This window comes from Cricetulus griseus (genome assembly GCF_003668045.3).
Source record: "Cricetulus griseus strain 17A/GY chromosome 1 unlocalized genomic scaffold, alternate assembly CriGri-PICRH-1.0 chr1_0, whole genome shotgun sequence".
Classification (NCBI taxonomy): Eukaryota; Metazoa; Chordata; class Mammalia; order Rodentia; family Cricetidae; genus Cricetulus; species Cricetulus griseus.
This window is the reverse complement of record NW_023276806.1, coordinates 204,127,375-204,146,999: the sequence shown is the minus strand read 5'-3', so window position 1 is coordinate 204,146,999 and position 19,625 is coordinate 204,127,375. Positions and strand designations below refer to the sequence as shown.

Here is a 19,625-nt window from a genome sequence, read left to right as displayed (position 1 = left end):
TAGGTAACTGTAACACTAAGGTACTGTGTATTTTGAAAAAGTAGAAGGGAATTTTATAGTATTCTTAGTAAAGAAACTGCAAATGTTTGAGACGATGATGTATTTATCCTGATTAAAACAGTACATAATATATACATGTTATCAAATCAGCACGTGATACGAATTAATATAATTTTATGATTTTGTGAGCAGGTAAAAATTTAAGTTATTTATCTTAAAGTAGATAATGAGAAAATTTAAATAATCATCACAAAACCTATGCAATAGAGCATGCATGATAAATAAGAACTAGATTGTCAATGCGTCTTCCCCACCCCAGGACAGACACACACACATTGGGGGAAGCGGGGGAGACTACATAAAGGGTTTAAACACAATGTTTTCTAAAAAGAAAAGAAAAAAGTTCCTTTAGCAATATAATTCTGATTCCATTAAGCTCAAGAGTCAGCAATGTGGACTTCAAGTGTATTGAAGTTTTAGAATATAAATCAGCCTGGACATATCCAGCTGAAGTTCACCAAACAGAAAAACATGAAGATAACACAGAGGAAGGCAGGGCAGTCTCCTAAATCTCCAGAGGTGTATCATTAACCACCCTAACCAGAAACCAATGTCTCCAGCAGGAGACAGATACCAAGGAGTTCAGGCTCACCTCCTTGAAATGGTCCCAGCACCATAAACTTACTCTATGAACCTGATTCACACCTTACCTGTCTTTCAGTCATCTAACTAACACTCAAGTCTGCTGTGAACCTTCAATAGTGACCGGAACCCCTCCCATATGCTCTAAACAATAAATGTGAAGAAAGGAAAAAGGTCCAAGTCTGTTGATTCCTCCAGTGTGAGCATAGCCACCCCCTAGTCGAACACACTTCTTGCCCTTGCTCTTTACCTCACTGTGGTAAATTATGCTTCTCCAGTAGAAAAATCAAAATTAAAATAAAAAATAGAACCCAAATTGAAAAAGCCTGTCTTGAACGCCACTCTTTAGGAACAGCTGAACGTGTAAAATTCATTGCCGTTTTAACTCTATTTCAACAAGGTTCTCTCACATTTTAGCATCTCTAAAATAGGGAAGCATCTTAAATTGAAGACACCTTCGATTCCATGAATACAGTAAATGTGACAAGGAATATGATTTTCTAGAAGAATGGGGAAATACCTCCAATAAACAAACTCAATATTTGTCTTCCTATGTCACTTTGCAGAAATGACAACAAGATTATGTAGCCAACAAGTTTATACAGCCTGAGGTCCTCTCACCTTCATGGCAGGGAGGAGTCGGGTAGCAAAATACACACGCGCACATATATACACAACACACACACACACATACATGCACGCACACACATACCATGCCATCGTGTTTTGTACAAAGAACTGGAAGAACACCGTGTACGTTACTAACCATCCAGTGTGGTGTACACAGCCTCACAACGCTGGTCACCGCTACACGTTTGCCCACATTTTCACAATTCATGACCCATAATATCCAAGAAACGTCAGTCTCTACTGATTTAGGAATGAATTCGCTTATTCATCTTCTCTCACTCCCTCCCTCTTCATCCAACCAGCAGAGCTCTTAACAAAGTGCATCCACAGAGCCATCTCCTTGAGCTTTGGCCTGGCCTGCACAGCCGCCCGGGGTAATCTAGAGTTTTGGAGCCCAGAACCCCAACTTATCCAACTTTCTCTCTCATGCCTATCTCATTTAGAATACAGACTGACCCAGCCAGGTCTCTATCTCAGACAGAGTGACCAGCCCTAAGCCTGCAGCTAGAGGTGTGAAGTTCAGGGTCACAGTTCTGCAGAGTCAAAGGGGGAGGGGGGAGGGCAATCTTGCACCCTCCATCAGCCACCACCCGCAAGGAAGCTTTCAGTCCAACAGAAAAAAAAAAAAAAGTTATGTACTCTGCAACTTTAATTTCAACTCATCAACCCGTATCCTCCAGCAACAGCACCACAACCGCCAACGCCCACCCCCGAAAAAGTGCATCCCCCCCCCCAACTTCCTATTCAGAAGCCGAAGAGCTGAGCCCACCGCCCTTCCTCCCTTTGAGCAGACTGGGCAGCAAGGCCTAAAGCTTGTCCCGCTTCCTAGCTCTGTGACCATGGGGCCCTAGGCGTCGTCCCGCCGCTGCTCCGGGACCTGACCTCCGGGCCAACAGCTGTAGTCCCGCGGTTGAGCCGGGGGCTCCAAACGCATCCTGCACGCAGGGATCGCGCCTGCATCCGCGTCGCCCTCCAAGCTTCCTTCTCACCTCCTGAGTTCTGAGTAGTCCCCCGCCGCCCGGAGCTCCTCAGTCTGGACCCTGCTGTCTCTGATTTCCCTGCAAAAAAATATTGGCTTGGGGGGGCGGGGGGGAGCGAGAAGAAGGAGGAGGTGTTTGCTCAACTTTTAAGTACGTCACAAGTCTTCCCTCCTGCAGCCAATCAGCGGCAGCCTCGAAGGAACAACCTTCTCTTCCGCCAATCGGCGGCGCTGCCAGGTACTAGGTCATGCCCTGCCCCTGTTCTACCCTAAGGTTCATCTGCCTGAAAGATCTCTGACCCTGGAGCTTAACTCGAGTCCTCCCTAGATGGTTATTGACCAGGTTTGTAACTGCCTGTGGCAGAAGGTCAGTGAAGACAGAAAAAGAACGAAAGAAATGTCTGGGCAGTAACTGCTGAGTAGATTAGCATATCTCCTGGGAAAAAAAAGTCGGAAGCTCATGTGTCATGTCTGTTTTATGAAATGCACCTTTTCCCACAGCCTGTAACAGGAACAGAAAGTCCAGCACGATGAGAATTCTAGCGTGCTTTTAGAATCCTGATAGCTGAGAACCCGACTCCACCACATCCAAAGAACGGAAGTTTGTGGATGACGAATATATTACAGAATGGTGTGTTGCTGCAAAAAGTGTTTCATAAAGACTAGTCTCAGCGATAGTGGAGCCTCGGGGTAATAGCTGGAAGGGCATCGTCCTTTCCTGTTGTCAAAAGTTTCTCCTGCATTTAGACTTGTGAAGGCAAGTTTCTGCAAATAAGCCTAAAGTGCTGGATAGTTTATAACAACTTGGCACAAGCTAGCTATCAGAGAGGAAGGAGCCTCAATCAAGAAAAAGTCTCCATAAGATTTGGCTGTCGGCAAGCCTATATAGGACATTTACTTACTTAGTGGTTCATGGGAGAAGCCCGTTGTGGTTGGTGCCATCCCTGGGCTGGTGGTCCTGGGTTCTGTTAGAAAGCAGGCTGAGCGAGCCATGGGAAGCAAGCCCAGAAGCACCACTCCTCCATGGCTTCTGCATCAGCTCCTGCTTCTAGGTTCCTGTCCTTCTTCAGTTCTTGCCCTCCAGGCTTTTGATGGTGAAATGTTGTATGGAGATTTCCTCCCCACATTGCTTTTCACCGTGGTGTTTCATCACAACAATAGAAACCCCATTGGAGACAGCAGGTCCCAGGATAGTAGGGTATTGCTCTGAGATACCTGCCGATGTGTTTTGGAGAGGGAGGGGACTGTGGAGGACTTTGTAACTTTAGAATAGAAAAGCCATCGAGTGTTAAGAGCTCAGTGGGCTGTTCTGTAGGACTTTGGAAGATAAAAAATGTTGAGGGCAATGCAGATGATAGAGGCCTGGCTTGTGACGTTTCAGAGAGAAGTTTAAAGACTCTAGCAGGGCCATTTATCATTTTGAATTAAGATTCTGTAGTATTGGTTAGCGGGGGCTGAAGAATCAGATTAACAAGACAGCTGAACTACTAAAATGACACCTTGCTTTGCTGGAATAATCAGTGCTGGTCAGCTGAAACTGAGAAATTAGCAGTAACTAAAAAGGAATCAATGTCATCAAGATGAACTCTTCCAGATTGGGTTTCCTGGGAGTCAGTACATGGAAGTTATGTTTCAGACTTGGCCAAGGTTGTCTCTTGTATTTGCAGTGTAAGAGTCATCCAGGTGGTGAGGGTTTCAAAGGTGTAAAGGGTTCATGGAAAGAGGCTGAGGTTTGGTACTGTGTAACAGGGCTGGAGTCCCTGAAGAGAGCCCAGGAGAGATTGGTAGTGAAAGTGAAGCCCAGTTGCAGCAGAAGACACCAGCATTTTGGAGATGCCACCACCATGGGATGACCCCCAAGAACAGCAGCTGCAATGGGATGGTGCCAGCCACAACCTGTGTGTGCTGCCCAGGGCAGAGCTGGAGAAGTGACCAAGCCCCTTGGAGGAGCCCAGAAGATAACGAGTGGATCCCAGAAAATTGGACACAGAGTTATTCACACTATTGGGAGTTTGGTTTTGCTTTGGTCAGATTGTGGCTGTGCCCTAGTTCTTCCCTCTTGAAGCAAGTATTTCAGCAAATTTTGATATTTACAGTAGCATATGGCTGAACGACTTTGAACTTTTTAAAAAAGGTTTTGGATTTTTAGAGAGACTGGCTATTTTGAAGAGACTGGACTTTTGATGTGTTTGAATTTGTAAGGACTGGGATTTTTAAAGTTACGTATGTTTTCAATGTGAGATCTTCTGGCTAAATGAGAAAGGAAGCGGCTTAATGGTGACGTATTTCTGTGTCTAGTCGGCAAGGGATCAATTGTGCAGGATAATTTATGTCAGCTTGACAAAAGGTAGAATCATCCAAGAGGAGGGAGCCTCGATCAAGAAAATGTCTCCAGTAAGATTGGGCTACAGGAAAGTCTATGGGGTATTTTCTTAGTGATTCATTGGGGAGGGCAGAGTGCTTGTGGGGTTGCCTGGGGGGCTTGTAGTCCTGGATTCTGTAAGAAAACAGACTGAGCAAGCCGGTAAGCAGCACCCCTCCATGGCTTCTGCATCAGCTCCTGCTGCCAGGTTCCAGCCCTGCTTGAGTTCCTGCCCTCACAGCTTTTGGTGATCAGCTCTTCTATGGAACTGTGAACAAAATAAACTCTTTCCTCCCCATGTTGCTTTTGGTTGTGGTGTTTCATCGCAGCACTAGAAACTCTAAGACACCTAACCTAACCTTCAGGTTCTTACCGCCACAACTAGTTAGAACTGCAGTGATTGTGGAGAAACGGGAATGTTGCATAGTTACTGTTTATCTCTTACTATCACTAGACCCCTTGGCCTTCTCTGTGTCTGACCTAGCATCCTGTGACTCACAGGTAAAACATTTTCCACCAACCTAAAGAATGCTGCCACACAGTATCCGAGACCTGTTACAGAGATTCCCCTGATTCACTGTAAACAACTTACCTGATGTTTCTACCACTGCCTTTGAAAAGTGGTTGACATATGCTTTCTGTTGTTGATGTTGTTCTGCTCATAGAACACTGCAAGAAATGACTGCTGTGTTGGAGCTTGAAATTTTTGGTAACCTAAGTCTGTGCTCCTGGGCCATGATCACTCACATCTGGTTCTAACAGAAACTGTCCCTTACTCCCACTGAGGCAAGAGCTGTTTCTTCTTCTTTTCTCACATCTACAGGTACGTCTAGCTATTGAACAGAGCAGTTCTCACTCTCAACCTTCCTAACCCTACCACCCTTTAACACAGCTCCTCATGTTGTGGTGACTCCCCCCAACCTCAAAATTATTTCATCGCTACTTCATAGCTGTAGTTTTCCCACTGTTATGAATCATAATGTAAAGGTTTGATATGCAGGAAATCTGATATTCAACCCCACAAAAGGGTCTCGACCCATAGGTTGAAAACTGCTGCCTTAGAGAATAGAACATTTTTGAACTCCACTCATAGCTCCAACTGGAGAGAAAATATGAATTTTCCCTGGAAGTTGGTTGGTTTGTATTCTGTCTTTGTCATCGCATACCCAATCACAAATTTCTACTCACTCTTCCATAGCTTTCTCATTTTCTCAGCTTTGCTCCCCCAGTAGAGCCAGCCTCAAACCAACATGAAATAGAGTGTGCAATCTCGGCTCTCTATGGGTCAACAGCCTAGTTAACAATCCTCACTTTCAAGAAGGCATCAGAAATCTATAGGGCCTCTTGTAGTGGATCAGTACTTATCCCTAGCATAGGAATGGACTTTGGGAGCCCATTTCACACAGAGGGAACTCCCTCAGCCTAAACACATGGGGGAGGGCTTAGACCCTATCCCAAAGAATATGACAGACTCTGAAGACCCCCCATGGAAGACCTCACTCCCCCTGGGGAGCAGAAATGGTATGGGATAGGTAGGGTGTTAGTGGGGGGGAGGGGAAGAGGAGAGGGAACTGGGACTGACATGTAAAACTATCTTGTTTCTAATTTAAATTTTTAAAAAATGGAGGAAAAAAAAACAATCCTCACTTTCTCCTGTCAAGTTGAAGATCATGGGTAGGTTGCTTAGATTTTAGTTGTTGTTTGTTTTAACATTTTATTCCCTTGTGTGATGATAGGATAATAAGATCTGTTTCATGGAATCCCAATGTAGAGAGGGAAAAGTCATACTAGCCCAGGTGTTCTACCAAGTAACTCACTTTTTAAAAAAAAGAATGAAAAGGAAAAATAAAAAGGGTTATTTATTTATTTATTTCCCCCCCCACATATCTCATTTTCTACACAAAACATAATCTAACTTACAAAAATGTTGACCTCCCTAAAACTAAGCCATGTCCATTAGGCTTCATTATCATTTTCCTTCATCAGAAGAGCAGGAAAGATCAAGATTAGATAGCATCTGAGTGGAGACATGGCTCCATAATTAACAGTACTTGCTTCTCTTGCAGAGGAACCAGGTTCCGTTCTCAGCACCTACATGATGGCTTACAGACATCCTCTCTGGCCTCTGAAGACACCAGGTACACATATAGTGCACATTATACATGCAGGCACATATACATATAAAATAAAAATATATTTTTTAAAAATGATTAAATAATACATGTTCCCAATATATGTGAGCTAATATTTGGGTTTAGTTTTCCACTTTAGCCTCCATCATCTTCTCTGTGGAGAAACCCAGTGCCCTTAGGCCCCACTGTCATAAAGAGGAAAGAGATGGTCTAAGGATTCAGGCATGATGCTGGCCTGCCCCTGTTACCAGGTGGTACCCTGATCATTCCAGGGTTGCATAACTACTAGTATGCATGCAGGTACAAAGGGCCCACTTATGCTTTCTCTCTCTTTTTCCTGATGTTCTCCTGGGGCAGACAGGACTTTTCCTGTTCCTTCTTCTCTTCTGTCCTCTCTCTGTCTCTGTCTCTTTACCTCTTTTCTCTTTCCTCCCCTCCCCCTTTCCTTTTCTAATAAAACTTCTCACTTAAGCTCTATCTGCCTGGCATGTTTGTCACCCTCACCTACCATGGAATCCACCAAGGTTCCCCTCGAGCATTATCGTAACAGATAGATATTTGAGATAAAGAGGAAGAAATCTAACATTTCTAAATTTGTTGTGTTTTTTCTCAAACTCTGCAATTCTTGTGTGAACAGCAATTTTTACGACACCACATATAATTTATATACAATGGAATTATTATAAGTACAATGTTCTAACAGAATGAAAAACTTCAAATATTATTTTTAATTTTGATTTATTCACTCATACAATACATCCCAACCATGACTTCCCTTCCCTCCACTCCTCCCAGCCCCTCCCATATGCACACACCTCCCCTCTCTTCCAGATCAACTGCTCCTCCATTTCCTGGCAGAAAGAGCAGACCTCCCGGGGATACCAACTGAACACCGCATAATAAGACACAATAAGACTGGATGTAAATCCTCACATCAAGGCTGGGTGAGGCAACCCAGTAAGAGGAAAAGGGTCCCAAGAGTAGGCAAAAGAGTCAGAGACATCCCCCACTCCAACTGTCAGGAGTTCCCCCCAAATGCCAGGCCAACAGCCATAGCATATAAGCAGAGGCCCTAAAGGAGACCCATGCAGGCTCCATAATGGCTTCTTCAGTCTCTCTGGACCCCCAGAGATTGATGACTCAGGCTGTACTTTCCTGGCATTCTCAACCTTTCTGTCCCCCACAATTCTTCCTCCCCATCTTTTGAGGGATTTCCTGGATCCAAGGGACACTCCAGCAGCACAACTAGTTAGCCTGTGTTACTGAAACAAATATTACTTTTAAAGGAATTTTAATAAGTACAAAATTTTAAGTAACAATTATTATCGTGCCTAACTCCCAGGTTTTCTTGAAAATGAAGCCCACCTTCTCTATCCTCAAGAATCCCTTTAGGTAAGGTAATAGCAGAACTACTCACAGGCTTGGAATTCTTATGGTCAGCTATGGGTGGAGATCCTGTATGGTCCACCACCCACCACATTTAGATGAAAGAAGCAACAGCAAGAAGATTCTAAACACTTTAATACTTCCAAGAGCATCTCTCATTTTGTTACCCAGGAAATTCAGCTCCCTTTGTAATAAAGACAAACTTGTTAGTAAAAGTTCATAATAGACTGGGTCTAGAGTCACAAGTTCCTATGAGCTTGGTTCAGCTGTCTCTGTAGATTTCCCCTTCGTGATCTTGACCTCCCTTGCTCATATATTCCTTCCTTCCTCCCTCTCTTTGACTGGATTCCTGGAGCTTGGATTTTTTAAGAACTTAAGCTGGGAATAGTTAACAAGACAAATTTTAGAAAAAAGATCCAAGCTTTCTCCCTCAAGGGTCATAAAGTTTGCATGAGGGGATTGAAACATACCATTTACTGCTAGTGGTGTTTCCTGATGAGATTCCTAGAAAATTGCAGTTTTACAGCTGGAAATGTAAAATGGCCATATTGAAGGTCATATATCCTTAGGCCTTAAGGTTAATTCACTGGTATTTTTAACATTCTTATTTGAAATAACCTGTATCTAAAAAGAATACCTTCTCTATGTAAGCAACTTGTATAGCAAATGTGGTTAGTTGTGCTGGAATCCCTGACTCTTAAAATGCTTCATCCTGACTCAGGCTTAGCTAAGGGGAACCTTCTCTTCCAGTGCCTCCTTAACTTTCCATGTCTTCTATTCTGGTTGAATTTCTCCTTCTGAGACTTCAGTCCCTTGTGTCTAAGGGTTGATGATTCTTACAATCAAAGATCCATTGAGTTTCTTCAGTCTTCATTGGAATTTACACCCTGCCTATCCAGAGATCTAAAATATATCAACCTTCCTGATGTAAAGGAAATGTGAGAGGGTTCAGGAGGTTGAAAACCAGAGGATCACCAAAATAATATTTGGTCCCACACATGGGCAAAATGTGATGCTTGACCAACCAAGAGAAGAGTAAACAAAAGTTTATGGAGAGAAGTTGTGACTACAAATGCTTACTGACTGACAGGAATTTCAATGGTGTGGAGAGGCTAGACTGTTGCAGGTTCAGAGCCAAGTTATGTAAGGTTATATTAACGCCCTTCTTAGCTACTTATTACCCTCTTCTGAATGTGACCTAACATCTGTGACTGTTAGGTAAGTCCTCTAGAACATACAAATAGACCCTAGCTTCCACCAATCCAAAACTTAAGTGACATCAGAGAGCATCTGAGCCGTTTATCTGAGGTTCTCCAATTTTGCTGAAACTCACCTACCTAATGTACATACAAATGCATTTGAAAAATGTGTTGATTTATGAATTTCTTTGTTCTATTAACTGTAAAAACTTTACAATACTGCTGCCATATTGAAACATGGAATTTGAGGTTAACCTAAAAAAGTATCCCTGGTCAGGGTTACTAATATTTGACTCCTGAAAAAGACAATGCATCCTCTTTGAGTTATGTGTTTTGCATTGATATTTTGTCTTCTCTCCTTTTCCCAGGGGATGGGAATACTAATTGCAGTCATGAGGTAAGGCAGCAGCAGGCTATGCTCAGTATCTGTGAGACCTCTTGGGTTATTTTAGAAATAAAAAAGGCCCATTGTCACTTTGGAGATACCTCAGGAGCCCAGAGGAGGAATGACTTCATTTATTACAGCCTTGAGTAACTTCTTGAGCTTTTTCAATCATGGAGTCATAGGTCTCAATCCAACTCATGAAGATTTCAGCACATATTGGAAACTGTTTTTCCTCAGTAAGGGGACATATGGATAAAAGCTAATTTCCAACCTTTTCCTAGGCATGTCCCTCTCCTGAGTAGGGGGCAGTGATTTGGCTCCACCTCTGGGTTACCACAGAGACAGAGGATATAACCCTAGTTGTGGCAGCCTTTTTCCCTCAAAGCACAAGTGAGTAGAGTAGTTTGTGCTTCTCTTTCCAAGTTGCATGAGTCATAAAGCTTCAATAATTTTCCACTGATGTGCTTGAGACAACAAATCTTACCAGCCATCTCTAGTCAGTCTGTCTCTTTGTTAGCTGGCCCATTCCTTCCTTGCTTCTGTATAAGATGGACATAGGTTTAACTATGAAGCAAAAGATATCGGAGCCATCTCTGCTGCTCCCTGGGGTACTGACACTTGGCACATGCTCTGTTGGTTTAATTCTCTGTGTGATGATGAAATTACATTTCTGATGTCCTTTGCAGGACATAACTGTTACCTGTATGCACCACCAGACAACTTCTGGAAGAGAAACAGTTCCAGGGTCATATTTAATCAGAGAATTTGCTCCTGTTAAAAGTCCTCTAGCTGTGTGAGCATGAAGGACTATTCAAGCATACATACAGTCAGTGTTGGCACTGACTCATCTTTTCCCATTTGTAAAGCTCAGCTTTCCGAGCTGAGCTATTGGAAGAGGCTTAGCCTCTATTGTCTTGTGAAGGATGAGTAGCACATATCTTTCCCTTCAGATTCCTTTGTTTATGTAACAGTTCCTGTCTGTAAACTATCACACATGAAGATTGGCTAATGGCTTGTCCTTCAAGGCAAGCTTTCTAGAACAGACTTTCTCTATGACCCACACAGAAGTGACTTAATGTGTTTGCCTCAAAAACAAGAGCACAGTTGCTGCATTTAGTGTGTGGCAACTTGAGTACAATCTTGGTGATTCCAGGAAGAGGACTTAGAATTTAGATAGTTGTCCCCTAGTTAACCATTGGTGCCCTTTGATTGCAAGGATACTTTGAACTTAGTGAGAGGTTGGGACCTTGAATCAGTGTGCCAAAGTGAATTGAGTTGCCTCATCTACTAGTGTTGCTCTAATTGTTACAGTTCATCATCAGCCTGGTCATCTGCATAGTACAGAGTCCAGCTGTTTAGAAGAACAGGCTAAGGGTCTGGGGATGCCCCCTCCCAGTTTTGAGTGAGGATTCTCAAAGTCATGCCTTGTCTTTCTGCTACACAGAGAGAATTAAAAAAAAAAAAAAAACAGAAATTACCAAGGATGCCACATGGAAAGCAGAGTCATCTCTGTTGAGATCAAGGCCAGCCTGATAGTGAGACTCAGTCTCAAAAAAAACAAAAAACAAAAAACAAAACAAAGCAAAAACTGATGTCCTATAAAACCCAAGAAGGCCAGATGGAAAAGGAAGTTGAATTGCTGCTATAATACTATCAGCCATTAGGCTCCACAGACCATCAGAAGTTGGAAGAGGCAAGGAAGGATTCTCCCATGGTGTCTTTGGAAGGAATGTAGGCCTATCTATACTTTGATTTTAAATTTATGATGTCCAGAGCCTTGACACTCTAAGTGTTCATTGTTTCAAGCCACCCAGTTAGTACGATATCTCCAAGAAACTAATACCACTTTTCAGCACCCAGGAACCGGGAGCTAATTCATGTTTCATTATCTGAAGACCAAATAAAAATCTGCAATGACCAAAGGAGGGGAGCACATACAATAGCTAGACAGACAGGAATCCAAAGTAAAGATTACTTTACTGGATTGACCTTTGAAAGACTGCTTGCTTTCAACAACCAAAGAAACCAAAGTGGAAGTGCAGCTTTGCTGTGATCTCCCAAATCAGTTGGAAATTCAGGCTCACCCAGCTGTCAGGGTCTAATTTTCAAGACCTTTGCACTGATCTGTATCTTCTCATAACTATGTGTATGGTTTTGGAGAAGCATCCAGCAATGTCTGAAGACGTATTTAGCAAGAATATCTCACTGACCAAAACGGAGGAAAAGAAACTGGTGTAAATGTGTTTTAAGCTACCTCGATCCCTGACAAGTCTGCAATCCCTGCCTGTCATCAAGTAGACTGACCAAAGCTATAGAGAGTTGCTGAACTCAGCCTCACAAAAGACATCATTGTTTCTATTATGCATGATACACAGGGCACAGTGACTCCTAAGATGTAAGGGAAAGGCCAGGAAAATGCCACTGTCATATGATTCCAATGCACAACATTGCATTGAAGAGCAGCAAATTTGACAAGCATCTTTTTGAATGAACTATGGAAGACACTAAGGAATTCCCTTGTTCTGAGAGACCACAGTTGCTGTCTCAATGAGTGACTGAAGGGATTTATTAACATAAAGAACCGAAATTTCATTGTTTGTTTTCTCCCTGAAGCAATGGTAAGATGAGGAAATGATAGTGAGATGCATGTTATCTTTCAAAAGATAAAAAAGGGAGTCCTTGGCCAGGTCAGTATAGTATCCATATCCTCACATAGAAATGCAGGCATAGATCCAGATATGAGGGGCCTAAAATATTCTCTGGGCTCTGGGCAATTCTCTTTAATAAAATAGTAAAAATTATAATTCCAAAATTAACTACAAAAGTAAATAAAAATTACAGGTTACATATTTTAAATTTTATACCCCCCTCATCCTCCACATATTTCTAGGCAATTAACCTGAAATGCTTACTTGGAAATGCTTCTTGGGCTGTGTGGTGGTGATGCACACTTTTGGTCCTGGCACTTGGGAGGCAGATAATAATTTTAGAAGAAGTCATGGGAGAAGAAGGAGAAATGGATTAAAAATGGTGTAAATACAGTACTCATGTACCAACTTCTCAAACAACTTAAATTTAAAGAAGTAGAGCTAAAGCTGAAGCTTTCCCCTTCGTTTTTATGGATGGAGAGGAGCTGAAACAACACAGCAGAGACATCTGTGCAGAATGGACTATACTGTAAGCAGCAGTGTGGGGTTCTTATTATAAAGTAATAGACTGACATTTAATGTGGTCAGTCTCTCTGTGCCTTTCTCTCTCCTCTCTATCTATCTCTATTTCTATCTAGTTCCGAACAATTTATTTTGAGTTGACACCACATGAACTCAAATTATCAGCTCTTAGTGTTCTTATGGACTGACCATGTGGCACTCCAAGAATCCTGAGTTAATCAGCCAATCCTACTGTGTCTTTGACATGTCCAATAAGAAGCACCTGGATCCAAATCCATGTATGTATCTATTTGGGAAGAAATGCTTAATTCTGCTCTCTTTTCATATACACTGATCACCATGACCAGCAGAGATAGCTCACTCTGTTAAGTAAGCATCGGTTCTGACCGTAAATTAGGATGAATTTATATTGAATACAGTAGTTCATAGCCTATACTATAAAGAAGTTCAACTAACATGCAAAATAAACAAACAAATGTATGCAGCATATAAACTCATGTTTGGTGTCTATGTCAAAACCAAATCACATGAACTGATGCTTTTACTTACACATTTCAAATCTCAACCAGAAACAAGAGTTGTGATACCTGAAGCCCTGACACCTGGAAGCCCCTTTCTCATGGCATGTACATGGCTGCCAAGATCTCTGAAACCTGAAGTTCTGGCTCCCTAACTCAATAGGCACACTGCTGTCCCTTCCTCTCCCTTCTGTAATACACATCTGGAGTTACAAATTGCCTTCTGGGCCTATATTTTATGAATTCTGTTTGACATCCCTAGATGACTTTTTGTTAATTTTTAAAAAGATTTATTTTATGTGTATGAATGTTTTGTCTACATGCAATTACACCACATAAGTGCAGGGTCATCAGAGGTCAGAGGAGGGTGTCAGATCCTCTAGAAGTGAAGTTACAGATGAAGGAAAAGGCAAACACAAAGTCTGTTTCTTTGTTTAAAGAAACATTATCCAAAGAGTTATAGGCAAGATTAAGGGAACAACAATGACTTGCCGATATACCCAGGGATTCGTTACAGCTGGAAATCATTGCTGCACCAGAACTGAAGGGGCCAAAAAAAACGGACTATAATATCTCCAGTGAAAGGTGTTTGGAGCTATAAAATAATAACAGTTGAGCAGAAACTTTAAACATACAGTGCAGCCATTGCCAACACTGTCCCCAACCAATGCTAAGAAAGGAGGAAAATGGCATAACATACTCATTCTCCCACCTTACTATGTTTATAGCTGATTCCCTTTAAACCCACCTGGAAGCCAAAGGGCAAGGGCAGTAGAGTCATGGGATGCACAGAAGTGAGTCTCCTGGAGCACACAGGGTAAAGGGCATGGTATGGATCAAAGCAAGGGTCCAGGACAGCAAACAGACTCAGCAGCACAGTCCACTTCTTTGGCCAATCAGCATCACTTTAACCCTTGCCTGGATACACTTTCAGCCTCAACACAGTAGAATTATAGTCTCAGCAGTCACTGTATCCTAACTGATCCATGTCTGTTCTGTCATACTTCACACTGAAACATCAATTATTCTACCCACCATTACTTATCTTTATAAAAAGGCATGATGGAAAGTGGAGACAGCTAATTAACTTAAAACTAGCTGTTCTGTAACTGTTCACAAAGGCTGCATTGATGAGCAGTCACTTCTTTTCAACTTCAGTTTTATTACCATCAACCAGTATTTTGGCCAAACAGAATTCTGAGGACAAGATTTCTTTTCTTTGAAATCTTGGTCCTTGGTATCTTCAACTTTCTAAAGCTTTTAGGCTTTTCCTTTGGCTAGTGCTTTGAGCTTATAGTTCAAGATTTTAAATTTATACTTTTCTCTGGGTATCTTCCCCACAGTAGGCTGAACCGTTCAGTCAACCCCACAGTCTACCTCATTGCCGTAACAGCTAAGTGTCACAGCTAATTCAACTCAACACTACATTGTCTCCATGAACACAACTGCATGTTACCCTCATAGTAGTTTGATCAGTGTGAAGCCATTTCCAAATATGTGGGATCCTATTTCCTCCTCACAAGGAGGTTAACCATATACTCAAGTATATGCAAGCACCCTAATCTCACAATGAATTTTGAGTAGTTGCCTCCCAAAGCTCTTCAGGGACCATTATGAGTCAGGGTCTCAGTGGAACAAAGATGACTCATTCAATGGATCATGTAGTAGTCTTTGTTGCCCTACCCCAAACTTTAACCAAACTATCTCACTGATTCCCCAGCAGGAAATCCTATTGATTCATTGATTTCTCAATTCAGAACTCTTATTGATCCATTGATATCTCAAATCAGGAGAACCTTCTAAAGATATGACTCATAGAGGTCAATGTTTGGGGACACAAAAACAAAAAAAAGTTAGATATTAATCAATACACTTGGTCACACTGCCTTTTCAATTTTTTTTAAACTTGTGACTTTGGAATTGTATAATTTAAAGTTAAGAAAACTTAAATTTTAAAACTTAAAACAGAGTAAAGAGAGCAACATTCAACTCTTAAAATAAATTAAAAAGACTGTCTGAACATGTATTTGGATGACTCTCGGCTGTAGAGGCATGAGACCTCACTAACTAAAATTCTCCTCCAAATGGAGAAATTACTCTGATGGGGAATGGCCTTCTCTATGCTGATAATATATGTTTCTCTTACTGGTTGATGAATAAAACACTAATTGACCATTAGCTAGGTAGGAAGAATAGGCAGGGCTACCAGATGAGAAGAATTCTGGGGGAAAGACACAGAGAAGCTGCCAGGGAGACACTATGTGGCCACCAGAAAAATAGGAATCTGGGGATTCTCCAGTAAGCCAAGACCACATGGAAATGCATAGATTAATAGACATGGGTTAATAATTAAGACAGAGATAGCCAACAAGAAGCCTTAGCCATTAGTCAACAGTTAATAATTAATATAAGCCTCTGGGTGCTTATTTGGTTCCAAACAGCTGCAGGACCAAATAGAACAGAAACCTCCATCCACAAATGGCACCTCACATCAGGCACCAGTCGGAGGCAGGCTTGAAATGAGTCCACCAGACCTAAGATAAATAATAACTAGGTATTTATTAGAGAAGCACAAATAATAGCAAGTAACTGTTACAGTCTTCCTGCTCCAGAAGACGCAGTCTCTACCCTTCTGATGCTCTCACGGCAACCCAAGAGAGCAAGCCAGCCTTCTCCTCTACTTTATAAGGGGTCACATCCGAATACCTGAAGCCACTCCCATGGGGTGTGGCCACTATCACAGGTTCACTGGCAAAACTAGATGTCACTGCATTATTCAGCCAATACTAATATGCCTGCCTTCTAATTGTTTTACTTTGATGACAACATTTTCTTGTTGAGTTTTAATGAGTTCAAATAACTTGTGAATGCAATTCTGTTAAAATGGAATTCATCACCTTTCAAATATAATTATTATAAATTATATTTTATATAATTAATCTTCAATAATACTTTTTGCTAACGTCTTTTGAAGAAAGAGAAATTAACTGATCGAATGTGGACTTTGTAATTACCTGGCTCTAATAAATTCTTACATTTTAGTCCTATATTGGATAATTTATCTGTTTTTTTAAAAATTTTCTACTCATTATGCTTTTTTATGTCTCTCTGTGTGTTATATATGCAGGTGCACTTACCTATGTGAGCACATATAAAAGCCAGATGTCCATGCTAAGTATTTTCCTTTACTGCTGGGATCCTGCCATAGCCTGGGTTCACATCCTGAGACAAGGAATGAGCATCAGTGCAAAGAACTGAATTGTCTGACCACCAGCTGAGTTTCACACAAGTGGCTGGCCCATCTTCATTCAAACATCAAAAACAAGACTGTTTTTCCATACAAACAAGTTATTCCCATCCTCCAAAGTTAACCTCCCTCAAAAATAAATATGTCAAATATGTTTTTTCCCAACCTTTACATCAAAACGTCTTTAAACCAAAAGCAACACTTACCATTTTGCTACCTTGGCCAAATATCAAGTCAGGTGCATCCTGTCTTTACAAAACTAAAAGGTGATTGGCAGGCACACATTTTCAAGAACAACAATCTTAGTCAAAACATATTTACAGAAATAGGGGTGATCTGCCTCCAATTCTGTCAGCGCTGAATCAGGCCAGCTCCCAGGGTCTGAAGTAACAGCTGGCAACCCAGACAAGAAACCTGGGGCCTCTGGTAGTGGATCAGTATTTATCCTCAGTATACTAGTGGATTTTGGGAGCCCACTCCACATAGAGGGATACCCTCTCAGCCTAGACACACAGGGCAGGGTCTAGGCCCTGCTCCAAATGATATAACAAGACTTTGAAAAAAAATCCCGCATGGAAGGCCTCACCCTCCCTGGGGGCAGGGGAGAGGGGAGGGAGAGGGAACTGGGATTGACTTGTAAACAAGCTTGTTTCTAATTTAAAAAAAAAAAAAACAGACAGGACTTCGGTGTGCTCTGCATGCTGCCTATTGGCAACCATTTCAAATAGAGGACCTTATAGTTAATGTTTTTGCCTTTGTGTTTGTCTATACATAATGTTTGTAACTGGTGCCTATGGAGGATGCATCTGATCCATGGATCTAAAGCAGTGGTTGTCAACCTGCAGGTTGAGACCTCTGTTAGACCTACATAACAGATATTTACATTATGATTTGCAACTTTAGCAAAATTACAGTTATGAAGTAGCAAAGAAATAATTTTATGCTTGGGGGTCACCATCACATGAGGAACTATAGTAAAGGGTCACAGCATTCAGAAGGCTGAGAACCACTAGTCTGGAGTTACAGATAATTGGTTGGAAAAACTTTTCCAGTCAAATAGACTAAGAAGCAAGCTGATATAGCTATCCTAATATCTAACAGGATAGACTTCCTACCAAAATTAATCAAAAGACATGAAGAAGGGCATTTCATATTCATCAAAGGAAAAATCCAAGAGGATGTCTCAGTTCTAAATATCTATACCCCAAATGTAAAGGCACCCATACTTGTAAAAGAAACATTATTGTACTGGCTGGTTTTGTGTATCAACTTGACACAAGCTAGAGTCATCAGAGAGGAAGGAGCCTCAGTTGAGGAAATACCTCAGTGAAATCCAATTGTAAGGCATTTTCTCAATTAGTGATCTATAGGGGAGGGTCCAGCTCACGGTGGCTGGTGCCATCCCTGGACTTCTGATCCTGGGTTGTATAAGAAGGTAGGCTGAGCAAGCCAGAGGAAGCATTCAGTAAGCAGCAGCCCTCCATGGCCTCTGCATCAGCTCCTGCTTCCAGGATTCAACCCTGTTTGAGTTCCTGTCCTGACTTCCTTCAGTGATGAACAGTGATGTTGAAATGTAAGCCTAATAAGCCCCAACTTTCTTTTTTGGTATTGTGTAGGGAGACACTGTAGCCCCGCCTCCTAGTAGCCCGGACAGGTGTGCCGGGATATGCCCGCCCATGAGGGCGTCGTGAGGGGAGGTCTAAAGGTGAGGATTCTTAAAGGACAGCGGACACGTGGATAGCCCCTTCTCCCTTCTCCTCTCTCTGGCCTGGCTGCCTTGCTGTCCCTGGCACACTCTGGCTTACGCTTGGCTGGTGTTATCTGAATAAAGAAATCTTAGCCTTACAGACTGCGGATTGATCTCTTCAGTATTGCTGTATTTGTCACAGCAATAGAAACCCTAGCTAAGACAATTACTAAAGCTTAAATCACACATAGAACCCCACACAATAATTGTGGGAGGCTGACACCCTACTCTCACCAATGGACAGGTCATCCAGACAGAAACTAAACAGAACTAACAGACATTATGACTCAAATGAACCCAACAGATAGCTACAGAACATTTCTCCCAAACACAAGAAATATACCTTCTTCTCCAGCATTTCATGGAAACTTCTCCAAGATTGACCATATACTCAGCCACAAAACAAGTCTCAACAGATAGAAAAAATTGAAATAAACCCCTTATCATACCACCATGGATAAAGCTTAATTTCAACAACAGAAAGCCTACAAACTCATGGAAACTGAACAATTCTCTAATGAGTTTCTGCTGGATCAAGGAAGAAATAAAGAAGAAAAGACTTCTTAGAATTCAACAAAAATGAATGTACAACATACCCAAATGTATAGGACACAATGAACATAGTGCTAAGAGGAAAGTTTATAGCACTAGGTGCCTTCATGAAGAATTTGGAGTTAAGTCATACTAGTAACTTAACAGCACACCTGAAAGCTATAGAACAAAAAGAAGCAGACACATCTAAGAAGAATATCTGGCAAAAAATAATCAAAGTGAGGGCTGAAATCAATAAACTAGAAGCAAAGAGGACAATACAAAAAAATCAATGAAACAGAGTTAGTTCCTTGATAAAATCAACAAAATAGATAAACCCTTAGGCTATCTAACTAAAAGACAGAAAAGGAATATCCAAATCAACAAAACCAGAAACAAAAAGGAGGACATGACAACAGACTACAAGGAAATACAGAGAATCATTAGGTCATACTTCAAATTCCTGTACTACACAAAATTGAAAAAATCTAAAAGAAATGGACAAATTTCTTGATAGATACCACTTACCAAAGTTAAATCAAGATCATCTAAACAATTTAAATAGAATGATAACCTCTGAGAAATAGAAGCAGTCATTAAAAGTCTCCCAACCAAATAAAGCCCAGGGTCAGATGGTTTTAATGCAGAATTCTGCCAGACTTTTTTATTATTTTTTCTAATTTTTTTAGTTCAAATT

The 19,625-nt window shown here is 41.5% G+C and overlaps 1 protein-coding gene across 2 annotated transcripts in view; it reads right to left on the bottom strand.

The window, feature by feature from the left end:
- Aass (aminoadipate-semialdehyde synthase) overlaps window positions 1-2,388 on the bottom strand; it is a 60,994-nt gene extending 58,606 nt beyond the window's left edge. Inside the window, exon 1 of one of the 2 annotated variants that reach the window (XM_027389977.2) lies at window positions 2,262-2,388. The gene's annotated coding sequence lies outside the window, so the exon portion shown is untranslated. The remainder of the gene's footprint in view (window positions 1-2,261) is intronic. The other variant, XM_027389978.2, reaches the window with a different exon arrangement.
- Between the last annotated feature and the right edge of the window lie 17,237 nt (window positions 2,389-19,625).